Source organism: Molossus molossus, unplaced genomic scaffold (genome assembly GCF_014108415.1).
Source record: "Molossus molossus isolate mMolMol1 unplaced genomic scaffold, mMolMol1.p scaffold_m16_p_6, whole genome shotgun sequence".
Classification (NCBI taxonomy): domain Eukaryota; kingdom Metazoa; phylum Chordata; class Mammalia; order Chiroptera; family Molossidae; genus Molossus; species Molossus molossus.
Window position 1 is genome coordinate 85,005,630 of NW_023425399.1, and position 12,196 is coordinate 85,017,825.

General features: G+C 37.6%; 1 protein-coding gene across 1 annotated transcript in view; it reads right to left on the reverse strand.

The window, feature by feature from the left end:
* The window catches only part of CCDC178 (coiled-coil domain containing 178), a 390,130-nt gene that overhangs the window by 119,173 nt on the left and 258,761 nt on the right, over nt 1-12,196 (reverse strand). The window lies entirely within an intron of this gene.

Here is a 12,196-nt window from a genome sequence, read left to right on the forward strand (position 1 = left end):
AGAGAGATGCAAATTAAAACAACAATGAGGTATCACCTCACACCTGCCAGAAAGGCTGCCATCAACAAATCATCAGACAACAAGTGCTGGTGAGGGTGTGGAGAAACGGGACTCTAGTACACTGCTGGTGGGAATGCAGACTGGTGCAGCCACTATGGAAAAGAATATGGTGTTACCTCAAAAAATTAAAAATTGAACTTCCATTTGACCCAGTGATCCCACTTCCAGGAATTTATCCTAAGAAGCCTGAAACACCAATCAGAAAAAATATATGTACCCCTATGTTCGTAGCAGCACTATTTACAATTGCTAAGATCTGGAAACAGCCCAAGTGTCCATCAATAGATGAATGGATAAAAAATATATGTTTATGAGGTTCCGAAAATGGTGGTGAAGTGAATGGAGTGACACAGACCATCTCCCAAGACCAAACTGGATTTACAACAAAAATAAAGGCAAATCGTCAGGAAAGGGCAGCCAAAAGACACCTTGGAGGACCACATAACCAGAAACACCCACTCAATCCTGGTAGGCTTTCGAGGACGCGAGAGGGGGCCAGGAGCCCACGGTCCACAGCGGCCTGGGCAGGGGCCAGGGAACTCGGCGAGAAGTTACTGCTACCGCCTCCCTTGCCACCCTGCATGGGCCCTGGGAACTCTGTAGCCTGCTAAGCTCTCCGCTGGAGCCGCACAGACTCGCGAGGACCAGGGGACTCGGCGGGATGCTGCTACCAAGGCTGAGTCCCGCGAACTCTGTGTGCTAAGCCCTCGGCGGGCGCTGCACAGACTCTCAGGGACCAGGGGACTGTGCTGGACGCTACTGCCACCTCTGCAGGGTCCCGCTACCTCGGCTCAGTCCTGGGGCTTCTGCTGAGTGCAACCCCCTCAGCTGGTGCCACAGCCGTGGCTGCCCTTGGCTGGAAGCAGCGCCCTCAGGTTAAAAGTCCCAGGTGACTCCACGACGCAGAGTCCGGACAGAAGCTAAATTGGCAGCAGCCACTCACCTTGGGCTCCGGCAGAGGGAAGGCAGACTGGACTGGAACTGTGTGGGGACACTCGGGTTTTGGAGGGTGCTCAGAGCTTTTGCTGAGTGCAGCCACGCAGGACTGTGGTCATTTTACTCCTTCCCATGGCCCTGGGGAGAGGCGGCGGCCCCTCCCTCAGAGATTCAACCCCACCCGGTGGCCATTGAAATGCTAATTGAGGCCCATTAACAACCAGCATCTGCCTCACTCTCAGGAAATCCTCTTACACTGAGCACCTGAAGGAGTTTTTCAGGCAACTCAGAAACCATGGGTCTGCAGGTGACCTCTACTAATAGCCTCCAGGCAAAAAAAGCTAGAGGATAACTACCATTCCCTGGGCATGCAATACTAACCAGAAAAGCTAAGACTTGACGGTGGTGTTTAAAGTGGGTCCTCCCTGGCGTATCCAAACCCAGGTGAGGGAGCCACAAACTGCAGAACACCAACACCCACTGGGAAAATTTGGCAGACTCCAAAGCCCACTGTGATAGCCAAAATGGTGAGAAACAGAAACAAAAGCCAAATGAAAGAACAAGAGACCTCTACAGAAGATAAAATAAATGAGGTGCAGTTAAGCAAGTTAACAGAACTAGAATTTAGAGCCATGGTGTTGCGGAAGCTCAAGAGCATGTGTAAGGACATGAGCACCATGAGTAAAGACATAGAAATCTTGAAAATAAACCAGTTGGAAATGAAAAACCAACAGGAAGAAATGAAGAATGACATATCAGAAATGAAAAACACATAGGGGAAGCTGAGGACCGGATCAGTGAATTAGCAGACAGGCTAGAAGAAATCAACCAATCAGAAAACAAAAAGGAAAAAAACGATTAAAAAACAGGAAGACAGCTTAAGAGAACTGTGGGACAACTGGAAACAGAATAATACTCGTATCATAGGAGTCCCTGAAGAAGAAGAAAGTAAGCGAGGGCTAGAGAATATATTCAAAGAAATAGTGACAGAAAAGTTCCCTAATTTGGTGAAGGAAAAAGGCATTCAAGTTCAAGAAGCTCAGAGAGCCCCAAGTAAGAAGAACCCAAACAGGCCCACACCAAAACACACAGTAATCAAACTGCCAAAAATTAAAGACAAAGAGAGAATCCTAAAAGCAGCAAGAGATAAGCAACAGGTTACCTACAAAGGAAACCCCATAAGGCTCTCAGCTAACTTTTCACAAGAAACACTACGGGCTAGAAGGGAATGGCATGAAGTAATCAAGGTCATGAAAAACAAGGATCTGAATCCAAGACTACTCTATCCAGCAAAACTATCATTCAAAATAGAAGATCAAATAAAGAGCTTTTCAGACAAAAAAAGGCTAAGGGAATACATTAGCACCAAACCAGCACTGCAAGAAATGTTAAAAGGACTGCTGTAATTACCAGGAGAAATGGGAAGAAAAATAGAACCACACTAAACAAAAATGGCAATAAATAAGTACATATCAATAATCACCTTAAATGTAAATGGACTGAATGCTCCCATAAAAAGACACAGAGTAGCTGACTGGATAAGAAAGCATGACTCATCTATATGTTGTTTACAAGAGACCCACCTCACAACAAAAGACTCACATAGATTGAAAGTGAAGGGATGGAAAAAAATCTTTCAAGCAAACGGAAAAAAAAAAAAAGCTGGGTTAGCAATACTTACATCTGATAAAATAGATTTCAGAATGAAGGCCATAACTAGAGACAAAGAAGGCCACTATGTAATATTGAAAGGATCTATCCAACAGGAAGATATAACCTTGATAAACATATATGCACCCAATATAGGAGCACCAACATATATTAAAAAACTTTTGGAGGACTTCAAAGGAGAAATCGATAGCAATACAATCATAGCAGGGGCTTCAACACCCCACTCACATCACTGGATAGATCCTATAGACAAAAAATTAGCAAGGAAACAGAGACTCTAAATGAAGCACTAGACCAAATGAATTTAATAGATATCTACAGAGAACTCCACCCCAAAACTACAGAATTCACATTATTCTCAAGTGCACATGGAACATTCTCAAAGACAGATCACATGTTAGGGCACAAACTAAGTCTCTACAAGTTCAAGAAGATTGAAATTATAACAAGCATCTTCTCAGACCACAATGGTATGAAACTAGAAATCAATAGCAAGAAGAACATACAAAGACATTTGAACACGTGGAAGCTACATAGCATGTTATTAAACAATGAATGGGTCACCGAGGAGATCAAGGAAGAAATCAAAAACTTCCTGGAAACCAATGAAAATGAAGACACAACAACACAAAATCTATGGGATGCAGCGAAAGCAGTTCTGAGAGGGAAGTTCATAGCACTAAAGGCCTACCTCAAAAAAGAAGAAAAATCTCTAATAGACTATCTAACCTCACAACTTAAAGAACTAGAGAGCAAACAAAAAGAAAACCCCAGAGCAAGTAGAAGGAAGGAAATAGTAAGGATCAGAGCAGAAATAAATGACATAGAGACCAAAAAAATAATTCAGAGGATCAATAAAACAAAGAGCTGGTTTTTCGATAAGGTAAACAAGATTGATGGACCCTTAGCTAGACTCGCCAAGAAACAAAGACAGAGAACCCAAATGCATAAAATCAGAAATGAAAGAGGAGAGATAACAACTGACACCACAGAAATACAAAAGATCGTTAACAACTACTATGAACAATTATATGGCAACAAATTCGACAATCTAAGCGAAATGGACAAATTTCTAGAAACACATAGTCTCCCAAAATCAGGAAGAGATAGAAAACTTGAACAGACCAATAACAACAGAAGAAATTGAAGATGTAATCAAGACTCTCCCAGCAATCAAAAGCCCAGGCCCGGATGACTTCACAGGGGAGTTTTACTGAACATTCAAAGAAGAACTAATACCCATTCTCCTCAAACTATTTCAAAAAATTCAAGAAGAAGGAAGACTTCCAAACTCGTTTTATGAAGCCACCATAATTCTAATTCCAAAACCAGAAAAAGACACAACAAAGAAAGAAAACTACAGGCCAATATCCCTGAGGAACATAGATGCCAAAATCCTGAACAAAATACTAGCAAATCGGATCCAGTAATACACCAAAAAAATTATCCACCATGACCAAGTGGGATTCATCCCAGGGATGCAAGCTGGCCAATCAATAAATGTGATACACCACATAAATAAAATGAAGAATAAAAACCACATGATAATATCAATAGATGCTGAAAAAGCCTTCAACAAAATCCAACATCCATTTCTGATAAAAACGCTCAGCAGTGTGGGAATAGAGGGATCATATCTAGACATAATAAAGGCCATAAATGAAAGACCTACAGCCAACATCATACTCAATGGGCAAAAACTAAAAGCATTTCCCTTAAGAACAGGAACAGGCAAGGATGCCCACTTTCGCCACTCCTATTTAACATAGTACTGGAAGTCTTAGCCACAGCAATCAGACAGGAAGAAAAAATAAATGGGATCCAAATTGTAAAAGAGGAAGTGAAATTGTCATTATTTGCAGATGACATGATACTGTACATAGAAAACCCCAAAGACTCCACCAAAAGTTTACTAGACTTAATAAGTAAATTTGGAAAAGTAGCAGGACACAAAATTAACGTCAAGAAATCGATGGCATTCTTATACACCAATGATGAACTCACAGAAAGATAAACTGAAAAAACAATCCCATTTACCATCGCGGAAAAAAAATTAAGATACCTAGGAATAAACTTAACCAAAGAAATAAAGGACTTATTCGCAGAAAACTACAGGTCATTGAAAAAAGAAATAGAGCAAGATATAAAAAAGTGGAAGCACATACCTTGTTCATGGATTGGGAGAATTAACATCATTAAAATGTCCATATTACCCAAAGCAATATATAGATTCAACACAATCCCCATCAAAATACCAACGGCATACTTCAAAGAATTAGAACAAGTACTTCAAAAGTACATATGGAACCAAAAAAGGCCTCGAAAAGCCACAGCAATCTTGAAAAGGAAGAACAAAGTTGGAGGGATCACAATACCAGATTTCAGGTTATACTACAAAGCCACTGTAATCAAAACAGCCTGGTACTGGCTCAAGAACAGGTATATAGACCAGTGGAACAGAACAGAGAACCCAGAAATGGACCCAAGGCAATATGCTCAATTAATATTTGACAAAGGTGGCAAGAGCATACGGTGGAGTAAGGACAGCCTCTTTAATAAATGGTGCTGGGAAAATTGGACAGCTACTTGCAGAAAAATGAAACTAGACCATCAACTTACACCCTACACGAGAATAAACTCAAAATGGATAAAAGACTTAAATGTAACTCATGAATCCATAAAAATACTAGAAGAGACTGTGGGCAACAAAATTTCAGACATCATACATAGCAGAACTTTTACTGACACATCACCTAAGGCAATAGAAACAAAGGAGAAAATGAACACATGGGACTACATCAAATTCAAAAGCTTCTGCACAGCGAAAGATACAATCATTTAAACGGAAAGGCTACCCACTGTATGGGAGAGCATAATTGCCAATGATATATCACATAAGGGGTTAATTGCCAATACATATAGAGTGCTCATACAACTCCACAAAAGGAAGACAAAGAATCCAATTAAAAAATGGGCAGAGGAACTAAATAGACACCTCTCCAAACAGGACATACAAATGGCTAAGAAACATATGAAGAAATGCTCATCATCACTAATCATCAGAGAGATGCAAATCAAAACAACAATGAGGTATCACCTCACACCTGTCAGAATGGCCGCCATCAACAAATCATCAAACAACAAGTGTGGGTGAGGGTGTGGAGAAAAGGGGACTCTAGTGCACTGCTGGTGGGAATGCAGACTGGTGCAGACACTATGGAAAACAATATGGTGTCACCTCAAAAAATTAAAAATTGATCTTCCATTTGACCCATTGATCCCACTTCTAGGAATATACCATAAGAAGCATAAAACACAAATCAGAAAGAATATATGTACCCCCATGTTTGTAGCAGCACTATTTACAATCGCTAACATCTAGAAACAGCCCAAGTGCCCATCAGTAGATGAATGGATCAAAAAGCTGTGGTACATATACACAATGGAGTACTATGCAGCGGTAAGAAAGAAAGATCTCTTATCCTTTGAGACTACATGGAGAGAACTTGAAAGTATCATCCTAAGTGAAACAAGCCAAACAGAGAATGACAAGTTTCATATGATCTCACTTATTTGTGGAATATAATGAACATAACAGTTTGAGGAATGGGGTAGTCCCAGAGATGCGGAAACGGGGTACAGACTGACAACCCCCTTAAGAGGGGGGTGGTGGGGGAGGGATGAACCACAGAACTTATATGCATGTAATCATGAACAGTGGACATGGACAACAATCTGGGGAAAGGGCAGGGAGGGAGGGGGAGGGGGGAATCAGTGGGGGAAAAAGGAGAAACATCTGTAACGAAAATTAATCAATTAAAAAATGTGTTTATATATACACAATGGAATACTATGCAGCTGTAAGAAAGAAAGATCTATTATTTGAGATGACATGGAGGGACCCACAGAGTACTATGCTAAGTGAAATAAGCCAATCAGAGAAAGACAAATATCACATGATCTCACTTATTTGTAGAATATACTTAACAAAAACTGATGAACAGAATGGACCCAGAGACATTAATGTGGGGTAGAGACTGAGAAATCTTAGAAGAGGAGGATGGGAGGGAAAAGAGTTACACCACAGAACTTATATGCATGTATACATAACCAATGGACATAGACAACTATGCTGGGGTGGAGGGGGATCAGGAGGAGGGTATCAATGGGGGGAAAAGGAGAACCATCTGTAACAAAAATTAACTATTTAAAAAAACAAGTAAGGGACATATATTTATATAAAGAATGATAATATCAGTAGTCATTTCTTCTCTATATAAAATATACACTTTGTGAAAACCCATTTTAGGTGCCTTATGTTTAAAATATATATGTTTCATAAGGTTGTTAAGAAAATTGAATAAGATTACATATAAAAGCTTGCAAAGTGCCTAGCATATAGTAAGTGCTTCATAAATGTTTACTATTATATATTTTTACAACAATCTTGCTAGGGAGACATTAATATTCCCATGTTATGGAAGCTTGGAAGGATTAAATAAGTTGTCCATAGATAGTCCTCACATTCAATAATAATAAAACTCTGAAGGAAGAACAAATCACCTAAAGAAAACATTTAGTATATGAATATATATATTTTAATATTTATGTTAATACATGATTATAAGATACAGCTCTGTAGATTAAGGAAAAGATGATTACAAGAGCAGTTTTCTCAAATGTTTATGTCATTGTGATGCATATGTGTAGTTCAAAACCAAAAAAACCATTATACTGAGACTCCCACAGAATTGCAAATCAATTGCAGTTGTAAGTCATGCATTAGACAAGCCTAAGTAGAAAATATACCTATTATACGAGGTGCATACAATGAACATTTTACTTGTTTTATTGTAATTTTTAAATGGCTTTTGAGTGATAAAAACTATTATTTCATTTTATAGCTGCAGTATGGCATTAAGAAAAGTCAGAGTTCTGAATCTGTATTGATTCCAAAGAACATAATCTATTTATTTGAAAATATTCTGAATTCTTCTAGAACTTTACAGGTAATATGAAGAACACTTTTACTTCTTTATCAAAGTTATATGTAAGCAAAACTTTCTCAATGTATGATTTACAACATAAAATTTTCTCCTATCCTATATAGAATAACATTTTCCAAGACTTAATCTACTAAATACTAAGTCAATTAGTTATAAATAGGTTTCCTAAGAAAGGGTTACAGAACAATAGAAAATTTAGGGGTAATGAAATTAACAAGTTTCTTAAAATAGTATTTCTCAGATTTTTAATATGCAAATACAGTTTAAGTCTTTAAAAAGGAGATATGGCTTGCAGTGTGTTTTATATGTCTAAATCTCTTATTCTCACTATATTAGGGTTTCTTAGCCATAGCTCTATGGACATTTTGGGGCTGGAAAAAATTTTGGGGGGTGTGTGTGTGCACGCACGTGTGTGTGTAGGCCGTCATGTGCATTGTCAGATTTTTACCATCATCCCTGGTCTCTACCCATTAGATACCAAGAGCATTGCACCCAACCATCAACCCCAACCCCTCTCAGGTGTAATAAGCAAAAATATCTCCAGGCATTGCCAGATATCCACATATCCCCTGGGGAACAAAATAGCCCTCAGTGGAGAATAAAAGATTTTACATATATATGAATATTTATAAATATTACATATATTTAATACATATATATATAATGTAATGTATGAAAAATTTAACTTGAATGTCTGCTATATCAGGGATCTCATCACAGTCTATACATCACTTTTAAGGTGCTGTTGTGTTGTTAACGTTAAACAACTACTTATTACCCAGATGGTGTGGCTCAGTGGATTGAGCTTCACCCCATGGACTAAGAGGTCCTGGTTCGATTCCAGTTCAGGGCACATGCCTGGGTTGTGGGCTCCATCCCTAGTAGAGGGAGTGCAGGAGGCAGCCAATATATGTTTCTCTCTCACATTGATGTTTCTTTCTCTCTCTAAAAAAATCAATAAAAACATATTTAAAATTTTTTAAAAACTGGTTATTGCTATGCAACTCCAGCAGATCATCTAAAATTGCATAAAAAATATATAAGTCCACAATTCACTCAAAGTGAGTACTGACCATTCTAAAGTAATAGCTAGAAATAAACACTTAAACAGTTTAGACAAGAGAAGGGAAATTCACTGAGGTAAAACAATAGACAACCAGCTATTTACTCCTGTCTTGGGGATTACAAAAGCTCTTCAGAGATCTCTTGACAGTTCTTCAGATGATGGGAACAGTAGAAATTTAATGCAAGCTCATCATTCTTAAAAATGTGGTAACTCCCTCAGGACAAATGTGTGTGTGTGTGCTGGTGTGCCGTGTATGCACATACCTATGTCCTAAGAAAGGGAGGCAAAGATACTGACAGGGTCTTTAATTATAGGCAAAAACTATTTTAAAAATGATGACTTTCCTAGCAAAGAAATACATTTTTTTAATCCTGACCTGAGGATTTTTTTTTTTATTATTATTATTTATTTTCAGATACAGGGAAAGGGAGGAAGAGGGAGAGGGAAAGGGAGAGGGAGAGGGAGAGAGAGAAACATTGATTGGCTGACCCCCACACAACCCCCACCAACCAAACTACGTGCCTTGACCAGGATGGAACCCATGACTCTTGTCTTCAGGTCTATACTCCAACAGCTGAGTCAAACTGGCCAGTGTGAAAGAAATACATTTTTATTTACACTGAAACAAGCGTACGAAAACCACCACTCAAGCCTAACTTCAATAAATGCAAAATAACTAGCAGTGCAATAAAATACTTCCCATCTCAGTCAGTCTCCCTCTACTTGGATGACCTTATGACACACTCAATCTCACCTGCATGCCTTATATTAGAGATAACAAATATAATAACAATAATAGAGCACTTTCCAGGATTACGGAGATATGTCACACAGACGATGTTTGCAAACTACATGGCACAGATACCTGGTCCACAGAAATGCTTGCTGAGCACTGACTGATTCTGTAATAATTTGTATTCTCTTAGTTTGATTGCACTGAGTTTTGGAGTAGGCAACGTTAAAACTTTACAAGTGATTTACAAAAGAATTAAAAATATATTTTAACCAGTTTCGGAAAAGATCTTGTTTCCAGACAACAGAAGAGATCAGTGTTTTTTAGCTTACCTTTCTTTGCAGGCCTGAAGAACTGAAATAGCAATTATAACACATGGTGATTCTTCTCAATATATTCATGGATTTTTTTTTAAAAAAAGAAAGTATAAAACACCGATTTGAAAGCTTTTGATGAAAATGTCTATTTTCACATAGAAGTACAACCTGTTTTTCAGACATTTGTCTTCATTCTTCTTTAGTGCTATTTTAAACTTTGAGATCTGATAAGTTTTAGACTGGGTTCTATTCTATCATTATCCATTAACATGGCAAGAATTTTTGCATAATCATTTTTTGTTTGTTTCTGATTTTTAAAGGGGAAGACATCCATCACTGTAAATTTTAAAAATGCAGGAAAGCATCAAGAAGCACATGCAGAAGGAGCAGAAATAATTTTATCACCAAGAGTAACACTATAACATTCTAGCATTTGAAGTATCTGTGTATAAAATTGTTAAGGAAGAGAACATTCTTATTTTTTATATTTAATTTGTTTTGTTCCTCTATTATGTTTTCCTTGCTACTTGTGGTGTAAAAACACAAAGAAATATGAAAAAATGTATAATTTGTGCAGAGAGAATAATACTCCCTAAGAAGCATAGTACTTAAAATATAATTACTTACCATGCCAAAAGGAATGCAAGTTCAAAAGCATTGAAATTATTCTAAAATAGGAAAAAGATACACAAAAATTCCTAAAAGTGAAATCTATTTTATCTGTCAAGGGAATCAGGGATGAACAGTGCTTTTGTGCATCTAAAACTAAGCTAGTCATAAGATTAAAATCTATGTCTATGGGAAATATTGCAATATCAAGGAAATAGACTAAAATGTTGAAGGGTTTTTGCAGTTTTGATGGCCAAATTCCATCCTGTAAGCAGTGCATTAGACGCTAATGACATACGATTTCTCACTGACAGATTTAACAGCATCAATAAGGCCTCTCTGTCCATTGCAGCAAATTGATCCTACATGACACTGACAAGGGCAGCCTGCACTTAATGACCTCCATCGCTGAAGGATGGAAATGAAAAATGATTGGAGGTACAAATAAATCTTTGAAAGTTTCCCTGAAACAGGTGTGCTAAAAGTGATTCGTTTGAGGGTTCATCACAAACATAAACCCAGTCTCCTAGCATGCCCCACTGTCTATTCATACTAGGGTCTCGCTCCTTGGATCTTGAGTCAAGATTTGCTTTAAGTCCAAAACGCCATGAAGACAATTTTGTTCTTACTATGCAAATACTATGTTAGAAATCTCTTAAAGGCCTGAATTTTCACTATTTGTACAGGTATCTAACATTTATTTGCCACCTAAGGAATCTATACAAACTGATAACAAGTATGCATAAGTTTTTTCTTTTCCACCTGGTTAGAAAAAGAAATACAGTATAGCAAGTGATTTTCTCCTCCTCAATTCCCAGCAACAAATAGAACATGTTTAACCTCAATAACAATGTCAAATGCATGAAGTGATTAGACAGATGCTCCATGGATACACCCTATCTTTGAATGCTGCACTAAAGACACTAGGTTTTGGTATAAATTGTATTCTCTATTTTTTCCTAAACACATTTATTTATTGATCTACCTTCATCTTGCTACTGCTTCAATACAAATTTTTAAGAGAAAAATACAGACTCTTTCTCCCAATAAGCATTAACTTGCATTAAGAATAGATGGCTGAGAGGGGGGCTCTATAAGCAGTGTACCAGATGAATGTAATAGTCATTTATACTTGCATAGTATCCCATTAATTTGAAAGTAACTATAGATGTATCTTTTGTATTCCTTATCCATTTTCTTCTGAGGTAAATTTTATGTTACAGGTGAGAAAACTGAAGTCAGAAAAGGTAAATTACTTGCCAAGATCACTGAGCTAGTATCAGTTGAGCTTGTACTCAAATCCTGGCCGTCTGTCTTCCCAATATTCCATAAATAAAATAAATATTGTAGTGGAATTTTAAACTGCTAATTTATATTACAGTAACATGGGTGAAAGAGTAAGACAAAGGATCCATTAGCAGTCTACTGGTTCTAATGGCTAGATAAATTGTTAAAAAAAATAATCATGCATCTATTTTTTTGCAATTTAAATTCTGGAAAGAAACAAAGAATCAAAGAAAAATAATTTTTCTTGTCCATGACAGTCTGGAGAAGAATACAGAGGAAGTAGCTACATCTTAACACTCTAGTAATAAAGCTTTCTATTCTCTTTTTATTGTGATACATTGTATGTTTTGCTTTTCCAGTTACATTATTGCAGAAGATTTTACAAAATATATTAGAATTCCCAAGGATTTCCAGGAACCAGAGAGGGTCAACTATTTCTCCAAGTGTCTAATTAAGCCCCATATTTAAAAGAAACTAGAAACCAAACTTTGAAGCCCATATATCATGAGGA